Source organism: Aquarana catesbeiana, linkage group LG12, assembly GCF_042186555.1.
Source record: "Aquarana catesbeiana isolate 2022-GZ linkage group LG12, ASM4218655v1, whole genome shotgun sequence".
Classification (NCBI taxonomy): Eukaryota; Metazoa; Chordata; class Amphibia; order Anura; family Ranidae; genus Aquarana; species Aquarana catesbeiana.
In genome coordinates, this window is record NC_133335.1 from 211838450 (window position 1) to 211850572 (window position 12123).

Below are 12123 nucleotides of genomic sequence, written 5' to 3' on the forward strand. Positions count from 1 at the left end.
ATGAAGAAAGCCTTGCGGAAGGACAGTGAAAGTGTACTGGCGGCCGTCCCACACCATAGCAAACTGGTCTTGACACTCTGGGTCTATCAAAATTGAAAAGAAAACATTAGCCAGGTCTATCACAGGATGAAATTCTCCTGCCTCTTTAGCAACTTTCTCAACAAATGAGATCATATCCGGTACAGCTGACTTCAATGGAGGTGCCACTTTGTTTAGACCTCTGTAATCCACAGTCATTTAATATGTCCCATCAGGTTTCTTTACTGGGAACACCGGAGACGAGAACGGATTTACAGCAGGTCTAAGGACCCCTACTCTCAACAGTTCTTGAATAGTCTCCCCAATTTCTTTGGGGCCTCCAAGAAGTCTGTACTGCTTGAGACAGACTGGCTTCTCTGGTGAAGGAATGTAGACAGGAGTCCATTTCGCATGACCTCTGACCACAGCCTTCACCGCCCTAACCAGATACGCTTTATCAGGATTCCCGAATGTGAATGTACCCCTTTCTGTCTGAATAGACTGACCTTAAAGTACATCCATCCCAAGAATATTTTTGGGTAACTCTGACACCAAAACATTTGTCATAAATCCCGATCCCTTGCCAATAGCCAATTTCACCCATATCCTAACTGCTGGTGTGGTTTGCCCTCCCAAACCTTCTACATAAATCAATTCTCCTTTGTGATGGGAATGATTTCCCTGCAAAAGTGTAACTTCAGCTCCGGTATTAACTAAAGCCATTACATGTGTAGAAGATGACTTCCCCCATCATACGGTGACAGGTGCATTTGGGCATCCATCTCCTGCTGTCACTGCCCTCACTGCTATTACAGGAGACTCACCTTCCCTTCATAGAGGATAAGGAACCTCCCAAACCACTCTTCTGATGCTCTCTAACTCCTCCCCAGGAGGTGTTAGAGCAGTGGTTCTCAACCTTTCTAGAGCCGTGACCCCTTGATAAAATGTCCCAAGTTGTGGGGACCCCTAACAGTAAAATTATTTTCGTAAGGTGGGGTGTCAGCACCCAAGGCAATACAAGTAATTTGCGCCCCTAACCCACGGACGTTTAGCGTTCCCTGAGTCCCCCTTCCACTCGTACAGTATTAAACCCCTTATGGTACATTTTAGGATGTACCACTCTTTGTCTTTGTTCTCCTCTCTTTCCCTTTTATCCCTCTCTATCCTAATTTCTTGTTTTTTTCCCATCCCTCTCTCTAGCAATCTTTCTTGTTCTTTCTCCTATTCTTTCTTTCCCTTTTTCTTTGTCCCCCTCTCTTCTCCTCTCTCTTCCATGTATTCTCTATTTTTATTCCTTCTCTTACTCCTTGGTGGGGAGGGGGTGGGATGAGTGGCGGTGCTGGGGGGGGGTGGATCAGTGACAGTGCTGCTGGACTTTTTGGTGTCTCGTAGCAGTGACACCAATGTTGGCATCAGATAGGGTCTCCTTCAGCCCCTCCCGCTTCACATTCCTCACCAGTCAGCTGGCCTCTAGTCTCTGCCCCCCTACCATGCCGTGAACTGAATGGGTGGCTGCATAGAGGCTGAGTGGGCGACCTCCAGGAACAGCCCAGCTCGGCGGCCACAGGCATCAGGGACAGCCCTGCTGGGCGGCTGCGAAAAGGCTGGGAGAGTGGTTGCAGGCTTCAGGGACAGCCCAGGATTCGGTGACTCCTGTCAAATCGTCATTCGACCCCCAGGTTGAGAACCACTGTGTTAGAGGATAAAGGGATTTGGGTTCATGTTCAGTTTTGGGAATTGGTTTAAGGCTAACAGGAGGGATCTGTTCTTTTTTTCTAAGTCTAGGCTGATGTTATCTTCACTAGGAGTAGTGTTTCTAATCCTGACAGTTTTCCCCACTAAATGTTTACACCTCTTCAGCATTTCTGCAGTAGAAATCCTATCTATCTCATCTTTAGGTACTCCTGCCTTTAATAAGTCCACCCACATTTCTTTCCTAGAAATAACTAGCCTGGTTTTCTCTTCACCTCCTGTCTTCTCTCCCACATTCCCTTCTCCTCTTCTCTGTAAAAGTTATTTTCTGCTTGTATTCTTCCTGTCTGGCCTTGACCTTATCTACTGCCCTGACAGGTTTTGTTTTAGTCTCCTCTAGCTCCCCCAACTGGCTTAAAAGGGTAGTGGCTTCATGAATCTTGCTGTTTAATCCCAGGCCTCCCAGCAAGGACATTAAAGGAGCCCTGAGATTAACCACTTAAGGACTGGGCCTCTTTTTTAGATGTGTTATTTACAAGTTGAAAACAGTTTTTTTGATAGAAAATGGCGGTCATTGCAATACTTTCTGTCACACTGTATTTGCGCAGCGGTCTTACAAGCACACTTTTTTTTTAAAAAATACACTATTTTGAATAAAAAAATAAGACAACAGTAAAGCTAGCCCAATTTTTTTTATATTGTGAAAGATAATGTTACGCCAAGTAAATTGATACCCAACATGTCACCCTTCGAAATTGTGCCCGCTCGTGGAATGGCGACAAACTTTTACCCTTAAAAATCTCCATATGCAACATTTAAAAAATTCTACAGGTTGCATGTTTTGTGTTACAGAGGAGTTCTAGGGCTAGAATTATTGCTCTCACTCTACCGATCGCGGTGATACCTCACATGTGTGGTTTGAACACCGTTTTCATATGCGGGCGCTACTCACGTATGCGTCTGCTTCTGCATGTGAGCTCGGCGCGACGGGCGCATTTAAAAAATTTTTGTTTTTTCTTATTTATTTTACCTTTTATTTTTTATTTTTACACACTAAAAAAAAATGTGTCACTTTTATTCCTATTACAAGGAATGTAAATATCCCTTGTAATAAAAAAAAGCATGACAGGACCCCTTAAATATGAGATCTGGGGTCAAAAAGACCTCAGATCTCATATTTACACTAAAATGCAATTAAAAAAAAAAAAATCTTTGTCATTTACAAAAATGAAAAAAAAAAGGCCCTTTAAGAGCTATGGGCGGAAGCGGCGTTTTGACGTCGCTTCCGCACTGCAGTGTCATGGAAACGGGTGGGGGCCATCTTCCCCTCACTCGTCTCCATGCACAGCCATTGGAAGGATCCGATTGTCTCACGATGGGAGGGGGGCCACTCTCCCACCGCCGATAATCCGCCGCAGAGACCACTTTTATCGTGTACCGGACCGCCGTCTGAACACGGTGATACCGGGGTTATGGCAGCTAGCTGCTGCCATAACAACAATATCCATCCTCGAAATGAGGACCTATATAGGCGCGCGGCGGTCCGGAAGTGGTTAAATGGCGTAGACTTCATCAGCTTAGAGTGCAGAGCAGACGTAAAGGGTTCCATATCTGGACCCATCCATTTTGGAAATGTATTTAATGCAGTTATAAGACCCATCTCACGTAACCTGGAAATACCCTCTCCTATTGATCTCCAGGAGCAGGTATTGCCCGGGTCAGTAGGACTAGTATATACTTGGACTATTCCATCTCTCACAAGGTCTATCAGTGAACAATTCACACTAAACTCTCTGGCTTTTCGCATTGCTTGACGTAATTGTGGATCATGGGTTAACACTCCCATAGCCACTGCTTCCTTACCTGACAAAACAACACTGTCTGCCCCTTCATCCCACAAGCGTAGGAGCCAACGCAATATGGGCTCCTCGGACCTTTGTTCGTATTGTTTTGCCAGCTCGTGGAGTTCAGTTTGTGTAAAGTCCCGTACTTCTTCAAATTCCACATCTCTGGGGTTGCGATAATGCACTTCCCCATCTGCCATATCCTCTCTATCATGTTGCCTTTTCCTATGCTTGGTAATAAGAGGTCTGGCATACTTTTTCTTTCCCATTGGGTGATCATCATCAGAAACATCAAACTCTATCTCCTCATCCTCACTATCATTTGAGGAGAGCACATTCTCACAATTCAAATTTTGGGATGTGACAATGGCCTATACCCTGGCTTTACTAACAGGTTTACGGCCCTTCCTTTTCCTTAAGGCATTATTTGATGTGGTCATGAGGGCTGCATACCGCTCTTGCAAATCATCAGCCCGACTAGCAGTTCAACGAACACACTTTGAAGCAACTGCTAGTTGGTCTTTAATACCTTCTTCCTCTGCCTTCTCCTGCCTTTGTGATTCAGTATGGATAGCATGAAGAAAGTACAAACCCACTGTGGACACTTTCCTCTTCTCTTTTTTTACTTAAATCCAACCCCTTAAGGCTAAAATCTACAAAATGATCTGAGACTTTCTCACCCCGAGTCATATTCAAAGGAGAAGCATACTTTACAAATTATTTAGCAAGAGGGTCCCACTCATTGTTTCTGGCCCAGATAGGTAAGCTGTACACTCCCCTCTGGACATCAGAACCCTCTACAGCCTTGCTTTTCCTAAACAGCTTATGCAGCATTTTTAGCATAAGCTACACAACACACCACAGAAAAACAGGTCTGCTTCAGACAGTTGAACTTTAGCACAATCCTGGCACAAGCCCCCAATGTTTTGTATACATCTATCTAGCAAGGTTACTTTGCGGTATCAGCAAGGAAGCTGAGACCTCTGCAGTGTGTAAATGTGCTTTGACTATATAAAAATGCTGCACATACAAAACTATTACAATATTAGGAATACAGTACAAGATTGACAGATCTCTACAACAAGCAAAATGCCTAGCAAATAAACAGCCTATGGTCTGTAATAGCAGAAATACTCTTAAAAGTTACTTAACTCCTGTTACTGTATGTTCATGATCTCCATTGACTAGACATGTGCAATTTGTTTTGTTTCAAATTAGTTTTTTAACGAATTTAGACAAATTTGTTAATTCGGAGATATCCGAATTTCCGAATTTTTCCAAATATCCGAATTTTCGATTTTCCGAAAATCCGAAAATTCTAAATTTTGGAAATTTGGAATTCGAAATTCGGAGATTTGGAAATTCGAAAATCCGGAAATTCAAAAATTCGGAAATCCAAAAATAAGAATGAAAATCTGAACATTCAAAAGAATGAAAATCAGAAAATAAGAACAAAAATCTGAAAATTAAAAAACCCGAATACCGAAAATCTGAAATAATAACATAATAACAACTTAACTATTACTAACTATTAAATTATAGGTATTGGAAATTCCTTTCAAATTTGGCTGTTAGTGAACATAAGGAATACGAATTTATCCAAAGTTACTAATTATCCATAATAACGAATGCCATATCTAAATGAATGTAACGTAACAAATTTATAATAATAAATAACAATAATAATAATAATTATTACTACTTTTTATTTATTATTATTTAGTTTTGTTCCATTTGTTTAGATGTGGCATTCTTTATTTCGGATAATTTGTAACTTCAGATGAATTTGTATTTGTTACGTTCACTAACAGCCAAATTTAAAAGGAAATTCCAATAATTTAAAAATAATTTAAAAATAATTTAATAATTTACACATTTTTGAATTTACGAATTTCGAGTTTACGAATTTCCACATTTCCGAATTTACGAATTCCGAATTTACAAATTTACGCATTGCGAAGCTTCTAATTTCTGCATTTTTGAATTTACGAATCTTCAATTTTACGAATTCCGAATTTTCAAATTTACAAATTTCCGAATTTTTAGAATTTTCGAATTTCCGAAAAAAAAAAACGAATGAAACAAAAACAAAAACGAACACATTTTTTAGCAGTGCACATGTCTAATATTGACAATGATTCTTCTGAAAATCAGGCACCTTCTTGCATGATGAGTGGCTTCTGGTGTTAATCCATGTTGAAGTCCCTCATGTTTAAGGCATCATGAGCCCTTTTATATGTCAGCTTGTTCACAATGGTTACAAACTCGATTACCTTAACAACCAACTAACCTACATCTCGCTAGCTTCAGTTTGAAAGGCACTCTCTTACCTATTTACTGTAGCTATAGGGACAATAGACTGTTCTCAAAGTGCCAACGGAATACAACAATGGTATCTACGTTCCCATTGTATCCAACAGCATTTGTTTGGGAAGTATCTACTGTCTGTGAAACCAGAATGCTATGGCAGTCTTATAGAAAAATCATATTTTATATCAAACACAACACACCTATCTAGTAACGATTAAAAAAAGACAAAGTAGGCTCTTCTTAAAGGATGCAAAAATTGAAGACCATCAGCTCACTATTGTGTATAGGCTGCACCACTTAAAAATTGTGCATACAAATGCAGCGTCCCTTCAATTACAGACTCATCAAGTATGGTGCGATCTCCGGGACTATACTCTTCTTAAAGGAGGCTATGGAGCCCAGTAGAAGAGTTCAGGGCAGCCACATATCTTAGTGGACATCATGTGGTGATAAGTGTCAAAAATTGATGACCAAAAGGAGGTGAGACGCTGGCCGAAATATGCAATATGCTAGATTCAGGGGGGTACTTATCAGTATATTCAAGCTGGGAGGCATCTGTGTTAAGTTGTTGGAGAAGATAAATAACATGTGCAATCATGTTTCTTCCATGTTGTTCAGGGCATATGTTGATTTCACATAATCTGTGCCATGCAAGGTTCATTTACCATCCATACATGGCAGATACTTGAAAATAATTTGACTCTTTAAATTCTATAATGTTATGCTCAAATCAGTCTGTCTACCAATACCCACATTTATCTATTGTCCGTGTTTGGAATGTGAAATCATTTGTTTCTTTACTTTCTCTGATGAACTCTGGTGGTAGGGTCTTTGTTCTGGACTTCCTGGACCAGCACCCAAATGTATTTAAAACTGTATACAGTATATTTGTATATAGTTTTTATATCACTCCAAAGACATGCTGGTAGGTTAATTGGATCCTGTCTAAATTGTCCCTAGTATGTATGAATGTGAGTTAGGGACCTTAGATTGTAAGCTCCTTGAGGGTAGGGACTGATGTGAATGTACAATGAATATGTAAAGCGCTGCGTAAATTGACAGCGCTATATAAGTACCTGAAATAAATAAATAAATAAATAAAATATCACAGAGAATGTAGGAGATGGAGTGGAAACACCCTAATCTGATTGTAAACCCAGAAAACTCCAAGCTGAGGCCATAATGGATCATAGGAATAAGATCACATGTATTGGAACACATTAATAGGATCAAAGGGAATGGATCACAGGGAGATCCCTTAGCTTGGAGTCCTGAAAAATAAGAAGCCATCACTGACTGACCAAGCCCGATAAATTTCACCAATAATAAAAATATAGATTTTGGGTAGACTGACCTTTAATGACAAAGTGATAGCCAGTTTGTTTATCCCATGGAAGCATTTATGATCTTGATTTTCAACAATCACTGTGTTCACTCAGTGTTCTATATAATAAACAGTGAATCCATTTGTAAATCTGCTACTTCAAAATGTTAGGCAAAATGGTGAGATAATTTTTACAGCATGGTCAAGGTGACAGCAAAGTGACACACCCGATCTGAACGCTACTAACAGTTGAGAAAAGCATTGGGCTGTTTGGGTAGTCCCAGAAAAGGCAATCAAGTACTTACAAGCACCATAAGCATTCATTATCATACATTGAGCTTTAAAATGTGTGTGCATTTGAGTGCCAATCATTGCTTTTACTTTGTAAATCACCACCCAAGTTGGGAAGAAAAACATGGTAGGTCCCAATCGCATGTCAATGTAGACATGAAAGAGCAGCCCATCATTTTGGTGGGACATCTGCTTTTCTATGGCAAGACTTATATATAACACAAACATTTTACTACAAACATTTTGGTAAATCTTATGGTACAGTACCTTGAGAAGTATAGGTATTACACTGATTATTCGGCTACAGAACATCCCCTTCTTGCATGTTGGCACAGATCTGAAGCCTTGATCCATAAAACGTATTTTTTCCCTATGTGTTCTAGGGGGATTATGTACGATGTGAAGCCGAATCGCTTTCCCTGTGTTCTTTTCGGCAGAGCCTGTGCAGCTTCTATGTTGTCTCGTGAATCATACTCAAAGTAGTGATTGCAGGAAAGGCATATGTCACTGCTCCCTCACCTCTCTAAACATCAATTGAGCTGGAAGTAACATCAGCCCTGAAAAAGGAAACGTTTGGAAGCCAGACTTCATCCACTTGCATGTCTTTGATGGCTCTAGGGTGTGGAGTGGGAAACGGAGGGGATTTGCCAAAGCAAATTGAGATGTGAACTTCATTGTTTGTCTTCCAAATCAAGCTTTTGAAGAGATGGCAGGACAGACTATTCATGCCCTTACCTTACTGTTTGAGGAGATATTTTTTTCCTGGAAAAAACAGACTGGTCTCCACGTCTCCTAGTTGTTTAGTTAATTTAACTGCACAGGAAGATCTTATTGTTGTCCCTAGAGGGGGGCTTCCTCCTACGTAATTAATCTGTAATAAAGTATGGGTGTTCCCAGGTCAATGGAGACAACTGTTTGTTCTCAATCCAAATATAAAGGTTAAAGCTGAATTTCAGGCAGATAGAAAATACACAAGTACATGCAGCTCTGTATTTTTAAATACAGTATGTCAGTAAATATACAGTAATAACGCTGATTGCGAGTAACGTGGTTAACGAGCGTTTCGCAATACGAGCTATTATTTTTTAAAAATCCTGACTCGGTTTGTGAGTGTTGTCTCACAAAATGAGCAGGATTCAAGCCTCTGTGGTGTGCAGTGTATCCAAGCGGTCTCTGAGTATTTCCGAGTCTCTCTGGCGCCCCCTCCACCTCTGGCCATATGTTGTACTGCATACAATAGAAGTCAATTTGGAACAAATTATCTTAGTTTCCATTGACTTCTATGGGGAAACTCGCTTTGATATGCGAGTGCTTTGGATTACAAGCATTCTCCTGGAACGGATCATGCCCGTAATTCAAGGTTCCACTGTATTTTTTATAGGCAAGCAGCGTAAGTACTTGAATTTGACCTGCAGGTTGTAATATGTTGGCCTTACTGAGTTAGTGCCTGGCCAAGGCCATGGATAAGGGTTAAAGTGGAACTACACTTTATCCCAGAAAATAATACTGGGAGTATGCTATAGGCCCCCTAACCTGAGGGAGTAGGGGGAGACGAACCTCCTGTCACAATTTGGATTAGCAGCATGATGGGAAGTGTTATCATAAAGGGGGATTTTAATTATCCAGACATAGACCATAGTGAGGGGGCATTCGTCTAAGGCTCGCCAGTTCCTAAATGTCTTGCAGGACAATTTCATGGGTCAGATGGTAGATGCACCAAATAGAAACAAGGTGTTACTAGATCTACTGATTACCAACAATACAGACCGGATCACAGATATGGAAATGCGGGGCAATTTAGTAAACAACGATCACAGGTCAATTGGCTTTAGTATAAATCACACAAATGGGAAACAAGGGGAACACAAAGACACTGAATTTCAAAAGAGCCAACTTCCCTAAACTACAAACCTTCCTAGAAGATATAAATTGGGATAAAATCTTAAAAACAAAGAACACGGAGGAGAGATGGGTTTGCTTTAAGAGCATATTAAAAAAGGGGATTAGCCAGTGCATCCCATTGGGAAATAAATTTAAAAGAGCGAACAAAAGGCCTGGATGTCTTAACTCTAATGTAAAAATGCATATAAAAGCAAAGGAGAAGGCCTTCAAAAAATTCAAGGCTAAGGGATCATCATCAGCCTTCAGTTCAGAGGATGGTGATAAATGGGGAGTACTCGGAATGGTCAGGGGTGGGTAGTGGGGTTCCCCAAGGTTCTGTGCTGGGACCAATCCTGTTTAATTTGTTCATAAAAGACCTGGAGGATGGGGTAAACAGTTCAATCTCTGTATTTGCGGACAATACTAAGCTAAGCAGGGCAATAACTTCTCTGCAGGATGTGGAAACCTTGCAAGAAGATCTGAACAAATTAATGGGGTGGGCAACTACATGGCAAATGAGGTTTAATGGAGAAAAATGTAAAATAATGCATTTGGGTGGCAAAAATATGAATGCAATCTACTCTCTAGAGGGTGAACCTCTGGGGGAATCTAGGATGGAAAAGGACCTGGGGGTCCTAATAGATGTAGAGGCTCAGCAATGGCATGCAATGCCAAGCTGCTGCTAACAAAGCAAACAGAATATTGGCATGCATTCAAAAGGGGATTAACTCCAGGGATAGAGCGATAATTCTCCCACCCTACAAGACTCTGGTCCGGCCTCACCAGGAGTATGCTGTCCAGTTCTGGGCACCAGTCCTCAGGAAGGATGTACTGGAAATGGAGCGAGTACAAAGAAGGGCAACAAAGCTAATAAAGGGTCTGGAGGATATTAGTTAAGAGGAAAGGTTGCGAGCACTGAACTTATTCTCTCTGGAGAAGAGACGCTTGAGAGGGGATATGATTTCAATTTACAAATACCATACACGTGACCACTCACCAAAATTAGAAGAAAAAAGGTTTAACCTTAAACTGCGTAGAGGGTTCTTTACTGTAAGAGCGGCAAGAATGTGGAATTCCCTTCCACAAGCGTTAGCGGGGGGCATCGAGTTTCAAAAATCTCTTAGATAAGCACCTGAACGACCACAACATGCAGGGATATACAATGTAATACTGACACATAATCACACACATAGGTTGGACTTGATGGACTTGTGTCTTTTTTCAACCTCACCTACTATGTAACTATCTTGTGGCAGAGTAGAAGTACTGCAGGGGACAGCTCCAGACTATAGGTTAGCATTGAGGCCTGAACTGCTTTTTTTTTGTCCGGGGGCCCATGTAAAAAATGATTGGGCTATAACCATAACCTAGTGCTTGAATCTAATTTTTGACCTTCAGCTAACACCTAAAGACAAACTGTTAACCCCAAACTAATGCCCCGTACACACGGTAAGAATTTCCGAAAACAAATGTTCAATGTGAGCTTGTTGTTGTAAATTCCGACCGTGTGTATGCTCCATCGGACATTTGCTGTCGGAATTTCCGTCAACAAATGTTTGAGAGCTGGTTTTCAAGTTTTCCGACAACAAAATTTGTTTAGGAAATTCCCGAGCGCGTGTACACAATTCCAACGCACAAAAGTCCACGTTTGCTCGGAATTAAGCAGAAGAGCCGCACTGGCTATTAAACTTCACTTTTCTCGGCTCGTCGTACGTCACATCGTTCTTGACGTTTGGAATTTCCAACAACATTTGTGTGACCGTGTGTATGCAAGACAAGTTTGAGCCAACATCTGTCGGAGAAAAATCCACGGTTTTGTTGTCGGAATGTCCGAACGTGTGTACGCGGCATAATGCCGCGTACACACAGGTCGGACTTTTCAACCGGACTTGTCTGACGGACGCCGATGGACCAAATCCGGCGGACAATCTGATCGTGTGTGGGCTTCACCGGACCTTCAGCTGACTTTTCCAGTCGCAAATCTGACGGACTTTAGATTTGGAACATGCTTCAAATCTTTACGTCGTAACTCCGCCGGACCCAGAAATCCGCTCGTCTGTATGCTAGTCCAACGGACAAAAACCCATGCTAGGGCAGCTATTGGCTACTGGCTATCAACTTCCTTATTTTAGTCCGGTGTACGTCATCAGTTGAGTCTGTTGAAAGTCCGCCAAAAGTCCGTCGAAAGTCTGTCGAAAGTCTGTCGGACGGGCTGTCGGACTTTTGTAGCTGAAAAGTCCGACCGTGTGTACGCAGCATAAGCCTTTAAAAATGTATTCTGCTAAAAAGCACAGTGTCGAAATATTTCAATCACAAACTGTCAACATTTCAGGAGCCAAAACTAATTATCGAAGATCAGATTTCCCAGCAATATAAACCCCATGATTGCAAAGTTTCCCTCACTGATGGTCATACATAGTTCAGCTTACAACAATCCCAGCAGTGAGGCAGGACACACATGCAAATTTAAACCCCAAAGAAAACTGTTGCTAAGAAAAAAAGGTATAAACATTAAAGTGATAAAACTGGAGTTATTTTAGGTATGCCCTGATATGCAACATACACTATATTACCAAAAGTATTGGGACGCCTGCCTTTACACGCACATGAACTAGTCCTAGTATCCTAGTCCTTAGGGTTCAATATTGAGTTGGCCCACCCTTTGCATCCACAACAGATTCAACTATTCTGGGAAGGCTGTCCACAAGGTTTAGGAGTGTGTCTATGGGAATGTTTGACCATTCTTCCAGAAGCGCATTTGTG

General features: G+C 41.2%; 1 protein-coding gene across 1 annotated transcript in view; it reads right to left on the reverse strand.

The window, feature by feature from the left end:
* Positions 1 to 8048, reverse strand: part of TMEM100 (transmembrane protein 100) — a 101790-nt gene extending 93742 nt beyond the window's left edge. The window contains exon 1 of the mRNA XM_073606639.1: positions 7747 to 8048. The gene's annotated coding sequence lies outside the window, so the exon portion shown is untranslated. The remainder of the gene's footprint in view (positions 1 to 7746) is intronic.
* Between the last annotated feature and the right edge of the window lie 4075 nt (positions 8049 to 12123).